At 39.4% G+C, this 14,685-nt stretch overlaps 1 protein-coding gene across 7 annotated transcripts in view; it reads right to left on the bottom strand.

Annotated features, from left to right (window-relative positions):
• LOC116431823 (nephrin) overlaps positions 1 to 14,685 on the bottom strand; it is a 398,983-nt gene that overhangs the window by 367,587 nt on the left and 16,711 nt on the right. For 4 of the 7 annotated variants that reach the window (XM_031987735.2, XM_031987730.2, XM_031987737.2 and 1 more), the window contains exon 1: positions 4,553 to 4,860. The exons of 2 other annotated variants lie outside the window; for them this stretch is intronic. The gene's annotated coding sequence lies outside the window, so the exon portion shown is untranslated. Of the gene's footprint in view, positions 1 to 2,555; positions 2,571 to 4,552; positions 4,861 to 14,685 lie in introns of those variants that run through there. One more of the 7 variants, XM_031987732.2, reaches the window with a different exon arrangement.

The raw sequence follows: 14,685 nt of genomic DNA on the forward strand, positions 1-14,685 counted from the left end.
TCATTAAAAGTTAGTGACTTCCCGGAAAGTCCGTTCGCTAGGGAACTTTTGTTCGAGAATATCCACCGGGAAAGTTTTTGAAGTTCGTTTCCGTGTAAAATCATGGCCTGATACTCGCCGAGAAATATTGAGAACACTGTCGAAAATAACTGTTACTTGTTCCACCATTTTTCTATTTTAATGCAACCGGACGGAGATCAATTTTAAAAAACTCGCCGGCGCGCGGCGATGTTTTAAATTAATTTAAAAGCACTGTAGGGTTGTAAATGAGTTTATAGAACTTGTTCCACTTGTATGAGTTGCTATAAAGATTTATGATGACGTAAGCTCCGTGGATGTTGACCGGAGAACTCGTTTTTATGTAAATTTAACGGACGTTGCACGTGGGATCACTTGTGTTCGTTTGACACTAAGTTTACCGACGTTTTGATGTACCGATATATACCAACACGGGTCGATTTGATCCATGAACGAAATCACACGTTTTCTTGAGAAATATGAGGTCAATCATGTAAAACGATGGGAAAGCTGTAATGATTTAGGATTGTGTTTCGGTTGTTGGAATAGACGATATATTTTGTTGACTGAATTTTCCATGGGAGACTAGATTCAGTTTAGACTACGACAAAATTGAAGAAAACCGTTATTAATGCGAGCATATTTATTACAACACATTGATAAAACCAAAACGAAACGTTTAAGAATTTATTCTATTCTACAATCTTGAAATGTCGTGCAGTATTTCACAGTCACAAGATTGAAAATCTGTCGAAAATTTGTAAGATCATTTGAATCACTGAATGTACGAGCCATACACAATAGTAATCGATTTCTCTAATTTCGCTCGCGAAGTTCGAAATAAGTCGAAATGATCCTCGTGAACCTAGCGTTAAAAGATGCAACGTTACTGAATCAAATTAACGAATCCCTAGTTTCCTTAATGAAAACGTATGAACAGTCTCAACTAAGTATAACATTGATTCAACTAACAATAAAGTGTAAAATAGAAATTTCATCCCTTCCCGACATCGTATGAAGTGAAACAATTTTTTCATTTTCGAAAGTTTCCACTCGTATGGAGGAATTCGAATGAAAATATCCGATGCTCGGCTCCGAACACCTGTTCCGAGATTTATTTTTATCTAAAAACATACGTGAATAATGTTAATACGAGTGAAGGTGCAGCGTTGAAGATTGTCTGAGCTGACTGGAAGATTATTAGCAAACAAAAATTCCAATTTCCAGTTATCTACTCTTTTTATATACGTGGGAAACTTTAATAAATTGCAGGGTGCGCTTGACACCGAGCTTCCGTTCGAAAATCTGTTCGCATAAAAGAATGAATACGGATTACACTAACGTCAATTGAAATTCTATGTTAACAGCTTTCTGATATGATCCAAGTTGAACGTACGAGTTTTACTAAATTTCAAATTCAGGCGCTGTTCGTCGGAAGATAATTCAGAATAAAATAATATAAATCCATTGTAAAAAATGTCATTGATTCTACTCGGTCACCGATCAAAAAGACATTAAGTTCGCATATTTCAATCGAAGAGTTCGGGTAAAACGAACCGTACGTTATAAAATCGAAGTAAGTCCATTAAAACAAAATCGAGATAATTATGACACAAACACACGATTTACCTTTTACATTTCAAAATCGTCAATTAAATCAATCATTGACCCATCGAAAGTTTTTTATTAGAAATGTTTTAGCATTTACTAACTAATTTTCGAACTAATTTCAAGTGACACGTATATTGAGGAGCAATTTTATTTTATTTAAATATTCTACGGATTGACGTATCATATTAAGTTTAATATTCAATATCAAATTTGATAGTTTTACTGTATGAAATCAAGTGACGAGTAAAAGTCACCTCGCGACAGGAAAGAGTTAAAAAAGAATTCCATATACCCCCTAACCCAAAGAAGATCCATCGGTACAATTCCCACAAAGCATCGTTTACATAACGAAATTCGCATAAATAATTCACATTCCCAAGCATCCTCGCAAGTACTCGAATCAACGAAAAGTTCGTTCTTAAAGAACAGCACAATCACTTCTTATAAAACTGGTATAAATCCGCGTACAGACAAAATCCTCCGTTAACACTATTCCTACCGAATGTGTGAAAAGGCACCGTTCGAAATTTTCATTCAAAATCACTCCCCAAGTTTAGTCGTTATTCTAAATGGACCTTCCGTTCCAATAGCGATGATCAAATTCACTAAACGTCGAAAACTCGATTGCGGCAAAATGATGAAACCGAGAAAAGAATTTCAAGTTGAAATTCCAAACGGTAGAAATCCTGTTAAATTCCCACAAAACGTTATGTACATATCATAAACTTGCACTGTAATCCCTACCAACGCGAACAACTTCACTAGACTCCGTTACTCTTTCCCAGCGAATCGAAAGGGGAACCGTCAAAAAGGAAAAAATCGAAGAAAAACTCCCAGGAAAAACGGACTTACAGCGCTTTCATAACAAACGGTCCAATTTATCCGGCGGTGTTGGCTGATGGAAGCCATAGAAAATTCCTACTTACACCGAGGGACCGTTCTGGTCCAGCGGCTTGTTTGGGAACACCTGTAGGCCGGTGGATCGGCTCATACGGAAGGAAAACACGGTTCTTTGTCCGGCCGCGGCCAATCAATACAGATTAATTTGTCGATAAAGGGTATCGGTATCAGTGGGAAATTCCGCGCGCCGGCCGGATCCTCAATTACCAAACGGTCGACCGAGAAAAACTCGTTGAACTCGTTAAGCCGCAGTAGCAGCGGCGGCGGCGGCGGCGGCGGCGGCGGCGGCCCGGACCTGTTACCAATCCCAACGCGACGGTTCGACGTCGAATAAGATCCGCCGTTGCGCCGTTGATACTGCGGCGCCCGGGAATTTGTAACGTATCCACCGAAAGTCACGTATATCCGGCAAGCTCTTCGATCCCATCAAAGAAATGAAAATGAAAATCCACCCTGCTGCGGCGCTCTCGCCGCAGTTCGCAGTTTGCGCGACGCTCGGCGCACGGGACGGGGAAAGTAACTCGTTTTTATGTCTGTTGTTCGACACTGAGCGCACCGACACTTTGCGTGTACCTATGCTTACCGTAACCAATCGAATAATTGGTCGCGAAAGAGGCGAACGAGCTGGACGATCGATATTTCTTGAAATTGAGACGGAAACGACAGGGAAGAGAAAAATTAGAGAGCTGATTAATAGGATGATAGGGGTGTTCGGGTGGGGTTGAACTGACGAACGGACATGTAGAGTTTTTAATCAAATTTTAAGAGGTCATTCGATCGGTCGCGGTACGTTTAGCGTTGAATTAGTGGAGTTACGCGCTTAGTTGCTCTTATTCGGCAGGGTTTGCTTTGTAGCAGGGGTGAGATAAATTTTATTTTCCGTAGCGAACGAGGCATCGAACATTGTGATTATTGAAATTTACTTATTTCGTTTGGTATTTAGTTGAGTGTCGTAAATATTGGAATTTCGATTTTTCTTATCATGTGTGAATGAGTTAGTGGAAGCTAGAAGTTTAACGCGATGTTTGCGATATGCGAATGATTCGATGAAATATGAATCACCGAAACGTATCCTATTGTTATCATAACACGGATGAATTATTCAAAATTCTGATTATTAAAATTGAACAGAACACCCCTCAACGTATAAATATAAGAATAAATACGAGTATTGCAATAATGTTCCGAGGAAACACCTTGAAATTTCCCATTACTCGACTAAAAAGCCGCCGACAGATCATTCCGATCCATCAAGCGTCCTCGGCGTCGCCGAACGATCATAGATCGTAAATAGTATCGCGCGCGACGAGCTTCCGGCGACTCGATTTCGATTCCCATTCCGTCGTGCATTACACCCCGAAAGGGGTTGAAGAATCCTCGCGCCCGGCGAGAGCCGTCCGAGGCGGAGGAACGTTTAAATCACTTCAATTTCACAATCACCGAGCTTCCCCGATTATCGAGAACACAGAGAGGCGATCCGTAGACTCTTCCTGCACAGGTCTCCGTCGAAATATCCAGCACGGATCACGAAGAAGACGATCGATCGGCGGGTCAACAGTCCCGTTTCCGAATACGAAAACAGCCGGGTCAGATTTATCGCGACGATTACGCCGACAGTCATTACAGAAAACCCTTAACGCCGTTACCCCGGCGTTTATCAATGAACTAAATCTATCCTTTCAGCCCGCGGCGGTTATTAAGAAAAAAACCGAAGAAAAAGGGAAACAGGTATACGCGAGAAACTGGAGGAATCGCGCGCGAATCGGCGAATACCATGGTCCAACGATTTACTGGTACCATTCCGGTTGGTCCTCCGGACGAAGAACCGGCGTAACCAGGATTACATCCAGGTTCCTCGTTAATTCCCCAAAACGCTGGCATATCCAGAGAGAAACACGCACACGAAGTACCAACGAACTACTCGAGGATCGTCCTCGACGAGCAACTGTATCCGCGAAACAGCTTCTCCTCGTGCCAGGGAACTCATCGTTCAAACATTTGTCACCGATTACACTGTTACAACCTTTCGAGGAACGTTTCTCCTTTTCGTTCTCTCCCCGAAGCACGCGCGCGCTCCCCTTAAGTCCTCGAAGAAGAGATCCTTTGAAGGTGGCTCGATCCCCTTTCGGTTCCCTTTCGGTTCCCTTTCGGTTCCCTTTTGGTCCCCTTTCGGTTCTCTTTGGGCGACTCGAATTTAATCGACGCGCGTGCAGGACGCGCGGCTTGCCGGCGCGTCGGAGGAACGGAGAGAGTCTGACGGAGAGAAAAAATCTCGGAGCGCAACGGGTGAAGGTGAGCCAGGGCAAAAATACGCGTACGCTCGCGACGATCGCGGGCTGAACACTGGCACGTCGTGTCGCCCGGACTTTTAGTTCCTGGCGCTACCGAGAAGCGTCGCGACGCTTCCCGCCGCCCCACTCCGGGCTTTCCAGCCCTTGGTCGTTCGTGCACAGGTCGGGCCAGCCGGCTCCTTCGAATCGTGCGGCACGTTTCACGGTGTATATCCCTCTCTCGGCCAGGCCTCTCTCCTCTCTCTCTCTCCCTCATTCTCATTCTCACTCTTTCTCCTTCTCTCTCTCTCTTCTTCGCACCCTTCGCCGCCGACGCCCTCGATCCCCCTCGATGCTTCTCGTATTTCTATTATCAATCGCCGTGACGCCTCGTATCATCACCCGCATCTATAGTCCTCCGACGCGCGGCTACCAGCCAAGTGACGGTGAACTTGTGTTCAGATTAACCCTTCGGCTACGACACTATTTTACGTCAACGCTTCTTCCGGAGAAAGTCTCTGGGAACCGGCAAGTCGAATTTAGGACTGGAATAGCTGTGACTATGCTCGCGGAGATTGAAAGAATCGATTGAAACGAATCGAGGCACGTTTACCTTTTCAGTAGTGTTAACCTTTTGGCCAGAGGTTTGCGTCGATGCGTTTGTCGAAGAAAATGTATTGAAATGTGAAAACAGTGAAACAAACTGAATTCAATCAATATATAATTAGATTTATAGAATATATGATTGACGGGTGATGTAATCGAATTAAAATTCACTTGCGGATGATACAAACTTCGCTGCAATTGTTGCCAACAACTTTTCTTCGCGAGAACAGTAGACTCAAACCAGATTTTTTAGGCAGCTTTAGTGCCAACAGTAGCCGAGTAGAAAATATCGAAAAAATGAAACTGGAACAAGTCATTGCGTTCCTAAATATAATGCCGTAGCTTATAACTTGAAATAACAATATCTGTAAGATTAATTTCATTTGCTTTACGTAAGATATAAGATTGCGCCTCTCTCACATATGTGACGCTGGTAGCGAACGTGCTAAGAAGAGAATTAAATCAGACTCTCGACAAATTTACGTGTTTGTTTTATGAAGCTAATAGAAACTTTCGACGAAGGTAATGTCAATAATGAATAACTTACACCGTTAGTCATTAGCCCCTTAGCTATCTGCAGAATTTTGCGCCAATGCGTGTTTGTAAGAAAGTTTGTTGAAACCATCAAATCACTAAATTGAACTAAATGAAAGCAATCTGAAATAATGAGATTTCTATAACATGTGACTGACGGAAGATGTGATCGTTGAATTAGGATTCTCTTGCGTCAGATCTGAGCTAGCGATTATCGCGAATAACATTTTACAGGCGCCTATGGGAGCTAACGGTACACCGAAAGCAAATTTTTCAAGCGCTTTTAGGCGCCAACAGTTGCCAAAGGTTAACTAGTTCCTCGCCGCTTTCGGTGGCTGTCGACCCTTGTTCTGGCGTACGAGATGTTTGAATTTATCCGAATTTTAGTGCAGTCGAACTCTTGTGGAGCGTGGGCGCAGTCGCGAGGAGATACGTGAGATCGAGTTGGAGAGGTTTCATCGAGTTTTTCAGGGACTGGAGTTTAGCGAACGAGAATTTGAGTTGTAGAGCCTAGCGTTCTTTAGAATTCGAGCTGTAGAGGTGAGATACATGTCAAACGTGAGGTAATCGCGGCTGCAGTTGGTTTAACGGTTGCGATGGTTTACTGAGTAGGAGGTATTGTTTGAAATGCGAATGGAGTTTAAGAAAAGAATCCTGTCGTCTTTCTGCGTATTAGGATCGCGTGTTACGATTTTAACACTAAAACTACTCAGCAGTTCAATTGACTTTGAAATTCCCCTATAGACACTTCAAGGGTGCATCTATCGAGACTTTAATTGATTTACAATTCAGTTTTGGTATTTCTATATAAATTTCTTTAATGATTTTTCCGAGAAACATCTGTTACTTTTTTAACAATTGCGAAAGAAAAAATCCTTTAACACTAAAATTATCGAGTAGTTAGACTGTCTTCTTAAAACTCTCCTGTAGGAATCAATTTTTTGAATAATTTCTCCGAGAAACATCTTTTATTTATTTAGTGATTGCGAAAAGGAGGAATCCTTTAACATTGAAACTATCGAGACTTTAATTGATTAACAATTTAGTTTGAGTATTTCTAATTGAATTTATTTAATAATTTCTCCAAGAAACATCTATCATCTTTTTAATAATTGCAAAAAGAAGAGATCGGCAACGGATCATTTTGACATGTATGCTAGATTTAGTGTTAAATGAAAACACATGTAAGTAATTTATTTCTTCCCAACGGAATACGCAATCTTAATCGTCACTTTGTGACGCTGGTACCGGACGCGTGAAAGCGGAATGGGATTCTGTATCTCGTGTAAATAAAGCAAATGAATCAGTTTAATTACATATCGGATTCACGACTATTGCCAAACAGTAATGAAGTTATACGATTAATTTTAACGCGCATACAACTTTGTGGAACTGCGTTCTAACTATGGCGAATGTATCCTACCAATCTCTGTTATTTAAATGAAACTTGTTTCTATATATTGCGAGAGAAAGATACCAGTGAATGCAAAAAGTTTGCCTAAACCGTGGATTTTTATACATTTATACGAAGTTTGCAGGTGTAACATTGCACAGAATGCGTACGATACGAGAAAACATATAAAATATCCAAAGTACAGCGCTGTTTATACTGTTCACTAGGAAAAAATTATTTTTTATCCTCCTACTTTTCCAATGATATTCTTAACGATTTTTATTCGCATAAAGGTCCACAGCACAATGACAGCAAACGAGAATATCTCCGAAAGCAAAGAAGTCCGACGTTTTTGCAAGAGAAGACTGTCGTTGGAAATATCGATTTTTACAGCATATTTGAAAAGCATCGAAATCGGTGAGAAGCTAGTTAATCTACAAATTGACCCAAGTGACAACTGAACTCCATCCTCATCGAGCGAGAGACTGTAAGTACCAGAGATTGAGTTTGGAAACGTATTTGCCGGATATCTCGCGGAAGGTCTGCGGGACGGATGGTTCGAGGCTTGAGTCTCGAGCTGAATTTTAATAGCATCGAAGCGTGTTTTCCTGGACAGTGTAATTTTGAAATTTTCTTTCGTAACCAAGGATCATCTAGTTAAAGATTGATTTTAAAAATTGAAATTTAGGAAAACGTTGAAGCAAGCGACTCGGTACGGCTTGTTAAAACCCCTAAGTGTTGGGGTAAATTTGCAACTCTGCCGAACTACTTTTTCTGTGCATTGCAAGTTCGACACTTTTTTCGCAATTGGACGCTCGAGTTTATTTTGCGTTAAAGTTGAACTTTCAAATTGAAAATCAGTTGCAACGTTAAAATAAGTAGCATAATAACCATTTTTACTTGCGCCGAATGCAGTCGACGATGTGCTCTTAAATATAATGGCGTAACTTTGGAACAAAGTAGAAGTATAAAATGTTTAACGTTTAATTTAAGGATTTCTAAACTAATTTAACAAAAATCAATGTTGTTCATTCCCCACGGATCAAAGCAAACTACTTCGCTATTATCAATGTATTATCTTCAAATGAAATTTCCACTTGAAGTAAAATAGACGTTTTTTTGAATTCTATTCTATCGAAACCTTTGATTCTGCTGCTCAGTTCCATTTGTGGTTTTACATTGTACGCGGATAATAGGAAATCAGTGTTCAGTATTAACGGAATAGAATAATATTATTTTATCAGAGTATAATGAAACTCGTGGAGCGAGCAATTCAATGAATTATTTGTGTTCCATTTTCGTTTATGAGTTTCATTCATCCCTAGCAGAATAATATTTTCTTTCTTTGAAAATGGGGAGAGAACCGGTCTTGTACGTTCGACTTGTACTTATACCTAACCAAGACCGGCAATGTAGCTGAAAGAAATTATTCGGTCAGCGATTTCGATTTAGGCGGGCTCGTGTATTTCCTTCGCGCACGCTTCTGTAAAAGTCAATTTCTTATTTCCTTATTAATGCTCTCCATCTGCTGCATGCGCCGCATTATTATTCTCTGAAACGATGCGGAATTCGCTCGTGAAACCCTTTTCCGTTTACAACGGTTTTACAGATAGCAACACGAGAGTATGTACACGTGTAACTTTCAAACCATTTTTATTCTCGGTTCATGTGCAAACATTTAATATTGTCGATCAGTAGAAAATAGGGACTGATCGATACCAATCGTTCTCATTTTCGATTTCAGTCGGAAAGAATAATTGACGCCGATGTTTGTACAGACGAATAAGATTATTTACACATTTCTTGAAGTTTGGTAGCTAGGAAATAAATCGTAGTTACTTTTTATACTGCACGAATTATCCGGAAAATTATGTAGATCAGCTTCAAAATGAAAACAAAGTCCGAATCCTTGCGCGTTAAAACTTTTTGACGTTCTATGGCCTAGTTTCCTGTCAAATTAGAATCCTCTAATGTACGCATGTGTACGTAGATCCGAAATTTCGTGGAATACTTTTCGGTTATCTTTCCGTGGGATTGCTTTAATTTGGAATACTGAGAATTATAAGAATTTGTTTTGTTCCTGTGTATGTATGAAATAGGGCGCACGAATTAAAAAACTGAATACGCAGGAATATGGGATTTCGACAGAATTTCATAATTAGATGCGAAGCTGTTCATCCAAATTTCTATGAGATCTGCTTATGCACCGGTCAACTGAATTTCATTCTGGATTCCCCAATTTTAAAATCTATAGACTGAACATCTCCTTCATTCCCAAAACAACGGATGAAACACTCGGCTGAGATCACAGTTCTCGTTATTGTCTCTGACGATAATTTACAAGATTAACAAAGAAGACCAGCACTTACAGCCTCCAGATCGCCAGTGAAGCGTCGAAATGAAGAATAAAACAGAAAATCAAACTGAAAGTTAAGGGCTCGTTAACACGGTGACTGCCACGGAAGTTTAGCGTTTTGTTAAGTTATACTATGATCCAGTTATTTGCGTTATTAAACATTCCCACCCGACGCCAGTTATCTTACGAATTATAATTATTTTCAAATAACTTGGAAGCTCCGGTCATCGGTGACCATCGTGCAGTCAACGTGCTGACCCTTGACCTATGATTTCTTTCTCAACTATGATAAGACTACTTTGTCGTTAAGAATTTATTGGAAAAATTAGAAAAATTCTCGTTATATCGTGTCTTTACTTCCTCTAAACTATAAAAATTGATAAGAGAAAAGTAATATTTAAGTTGACTCCAAAAGAATCGAGTTATACTTATGTTTGTGATATTATCTTTGAAATCTTCGCAACGAGTCTGACGCGATATGATTTCTTTCTGAACTACGATCGATTTAGCTACATTGTTATTAATAATTTATTTAAACTATAAGAAAATTCCAGTATTATTCTATGTGAACGTTTGCTCTAAAGCATAATCATTGATATCAAAGGAATGATAACAAAGGAATACATAGTTAGAATTCAAACAGATTGAATAACATTTATGTTCGTTAAATTCTATTTGAAATCTTCATCACGAGTCTGATACGATATTATAAGGCAAGGGGTTAATGATTAAAACTCTCAAGCGATTACTTTTCCGCTATTTGTTCACACAAGTCAACGCGTTGCCTGACCCATGCAAAAGAATATACGTTACCGTTGCCGGAAGATTGAGCAAGTTCGTCGAACACGTTCGCCCAATTACGCGAACAAAAACTGGACACGACTTAGCTGGTCGCGCGAACCACCCCGTGGGCCGTTTTCGAATGAGCGGTCAATTCCAGTAGCAGCTAAAGTTTTGAGCACGGGTTCGGGGCGAGAACTGGATGGTTCATCGGACAAACTTGTTAAGTTCCAAATATGAAGTTACGGGGAAATTCAGTTTAAAGTTATTCCGCGGCATATGTAACGCGCCTTTCATCCCCTCCGCATTCCTTCGCTCCGTGACGAAATGTGTGTGTGTGTGTGTGTGTGTGTGTGTGTGCGCGTGTGTGCGTGTGGAACGAAAGAATACGACGTAACACTTTTATTCGCCACGATAACTAGATTGTCACGAACATCACGCGTAACGTGGTCATTATATGCATTATTTACGTAACCCATGGCATCGAATTGTGCATGGTGTTCACAGACTGATGGCGCAACGCGAGGAAGTATAATAAATCTACAGGAAAAAGTAGGTTACATATTTAGAATAATATGTTATCATGTGAAGCCTCATTTGCAAATAAATGGATGTTAAGACTTGTCACGTTGCAGCTTGATTTTTGGTTGACCACAGTAAGTATGAGAGAAACATTAATATGTATTCAATAATATATGTGAACCGGAATTTGAATGCAATATTTCTTTGAATTTCGACTATGAAGAAAGATTATTGAATAAAGGTTGGTTCACGTGTCGATTCCTTGTTTTACAATTAGATTGTACCTCGAGATCTTGAATATTCGAAAATAAGGACAGTACGCAGTGATCTTTTGCAATGTAAATAATTAAATTCTTTTCAGATTTGATACAGCTGACATACTGTATTGTATTACCGTTTGTTACGAGAAACACGATGAAAAGTGTATTTAGGTTCTCAAACTTTGGACGTTAAACATTTATTCAATTATTATAAAAATTTGAAACGTGTACAATGTCAATATATACAGAAAAAGATTTCTATGGGCAATATTTTTGGGCACACACTGTTACGAGAGTTGCCACTATATTGTAGCTAATATATTATAGTAGCGTTTGTTACGAGAAACATGATGAAAAGTGTATTCATGTTCTCAAACTTTGGATGTTAAACATTTATTCAATCGTTATAAAAATGTGCAACGTGTAGGACGCCAACGGATACAGAAAAAGAGTTCGATGGGCAATATTTTTGGGCGCGCGCTATTACGAGAGTTACCATTACAGAATTGTTAACCAAAGGGAAAATATTTCGCACTCGGTGTTCATTGCTTCTGTATACGCGGCGAATTGAAACATGCCCAATGGATAATTCACTTGCACAGTGCTGACGCGGAGAATGAAAAAGCAAACTGAATCACCTGTAACAGTGTACTGTTCTGATTGTATAACATCCAAACACTTTCGTGTTGAGACAACCAATACGTATTAAGTCGTTCGAAGCACATGTGCCGTGTTGCACAAACGAAGTCTTGATCGTTCAATTAACACTAGAACGCGTTAATAGTTTCTCAAAAGCAGCGTTTCTAATGTTTCAATAATTATCAAGGAAGGAGATGGATGATCTTGCGATCTTCTTAACATCAGAACTACCGAGCACTGGAACTATTCGAAATTTCTCTATAAAATCTTCAAGAATGCGTCAACTGAAAGTTCAATTGATTTATAATTTAATTTTTGTATTGCCAAATAAATTTCTTTAATAGCTTCTTAGAGAAGCATCTACTATTTGTGAATATTGCAATAATAACAGTAGTAAGAATAATAAAACGATTTTTGCCGCCAAATACGCTGCATTGGACTCAGTAAATAAGTAAAGCCGTCACTCGATTCGATAAAATTATGAAGCATAATATTGAATGGTAAGTTTCGTATGATAATACGTGAAATATTCAAATGAAACAGTCTCTTTCTTTAATGTACGTGCGATTTCTCATTAAGTTAGTTTCAAAAAATCTTGTCAATATTCCACCAGAAAGTGTCTTGAGTATTTTGGTAGAAAACTCTTAGAATGCAGAGGGTTAATATTGTATGTAAAACTGTATACCTTTGTTATATCGAATCAAGTGATGAGAGTCACCTCTACAGAGGCGCAGTTACGTTGGTTCGCTTCATTCCTAAACCAATGAATTAATTAGGGTTAATAATCGTGAAAAGAAGAGATCAGGAATGGATCATTTTGACTCATTCGGTGGTTCTCGTGTTAATTGTACTCAATAAAGCCGTAATGCTTGCCACATACGCAGCGCGTGCCTATATCCGGATTCGCGCAGGCTATTTTAGGTCATAAACCCGTTCCCACATCTGTAATGCATGACTGAAAACGTTGCCGAGGCCTTCGGAAAGGGGTTTTCGTGGACAGACGTGAGTTTCGGGTACGCATCGATGCGCCATGATCACGGCGTGCTATCAATCCGCATACCCGAACGCGTTCCTAACTTATAAACTTCAATTTATTAGTAGTACACTCCGAATCTTCGTGAAACTGAGTGCTTTCATCAATTATTTCATAATAATCGGAATGAAGAGAAAATTGATTTCATCGATTAAAAGATTTTTAAGGGTAAACGTCAATCAGAAGTTGAATTTCACTGATTTTAATTGATAAACGAAGAGCGTTCATGAAATATCAATGTTTGTTGTTTGTTTTAAAATATTTGAAATTTAACAGTCCATTTGGATGTTATATTTTCTTGTATTGAATTGTTTTTACGAAAACGTTGAAGTATCGGTGAATTCTAACGGGATTATACTTGTTCAATTACGAGAAGGATATACATTTAACTCGAGCCGAATTCTGTATTTTAAGTATCAAATTTCGAGAAATTAAAGCAAAGTTTCCAACTAGAGGACTTGTGAAATTTAATGCTGTAATCCACTAACGAAAATTCGGGTTTTAACGGATATCCACGGAAGTTCGGTACGCTTTGTAAAACGATTATTTGATTAAATAACAGAGCTCGTAATCGACATGTCTATTCGTGTAAACAACAAGGGGATCAATGTTGTATCGGTTTACTTTTCAAGTTGCATTTAAAATGGAGACATTTCGCAATAGCCACCACCTGAATTATTAACGAAAATGTGCTGCATTCAAATATGCTGAAATCCGTTTATAATAATATTTCTGTAATTACAATGTAAAAACAAAATTCAATTTTATATATTCTCGTAAAGAAGAATATTACACATTCATTCGAATATTATACCGAAAGTCACATTGATTTCTTTTAACTTAATATTTATCATACGTGACCAGGAAAGGTCACAAAGAGGTTAAAATTATTTTCACAGTTTCCCAGGAATACCCAAAATACTGTATAGATTAGAAACGACTGAAAATCGTCTGTAGAATATTCATTACTATCGTTCAACCGATAATTTATCGTATACATTCAGAAAAGCAATGCACACATTGGAACCCCAGATTTGATCTTCATCACAAACCGAATCGAAATAACGTCAAACTCACTTCATCGACACACTGGCTTTATCCAAACGAACCCAAAATTGAATCAACAAATCTTCACTTCTATCGTATTACACCACAAATTACAATGTCGAATGAAAACACAGTCGAAACCAATTCAAACCTCCCCAAACAAAACAGCAAACATCGTCCATCAAAAATTTGCGTAACTCCATTAGCGAACGTGTTAACACCAGCACACTTTTACCATCGGCCCGCAGACCCGAAGGAACCGAAATACACATTGAACAGGAAACTCCCGAGTCCGGCGCGGGACGGCGTTTACCATTAATTAACTTCGTTAATAACGACTGTTTTCAGTAGTTTGATACACACTCGACATCAAAGGAGAGTTTTATCTTGAAAAACTTGAAATCCCTCTGCTCTTCTTCGTTTTTTGCTCTCTTTCTCTCTCCACCTACTTTTTGTGCCCGTCACTGGAACATCAGTTTCCTGTTTGACGACAACTTACGATTTAATGAGTGAGTGAAGCATCATCAGCGGGACGGGGGGCCGGCGAAGCGGAGGGGTGGGAGGCCCAGAGGACGAGCAGAAAAAGTAATGAGGCTGCATCTCTTTCCTCGCGACGATCTTTCTATACTTTTATATTGACTACGTCATTGCGGTAAAAGGAAGCTTATAGGGTTTCTACCGGGCGCTGCCGCTAGTTTGCCGTAGTTTCCTATCGC

Source organism: Nomia melanderi, chromosome 3 (assembly GCF_051020985.1).
Source record: "Nomia melanderi isolate GNS246 chromosome 3, iyNomMela1, whole genome shotgun sequence".
In the NCBI taxonomy this organism is placed as follows: Eukaryota; Metazoa; Arthropoda; class Insecta; order Hymenoptera; family Halictidae; genus Nomia; species Nomia melanderi.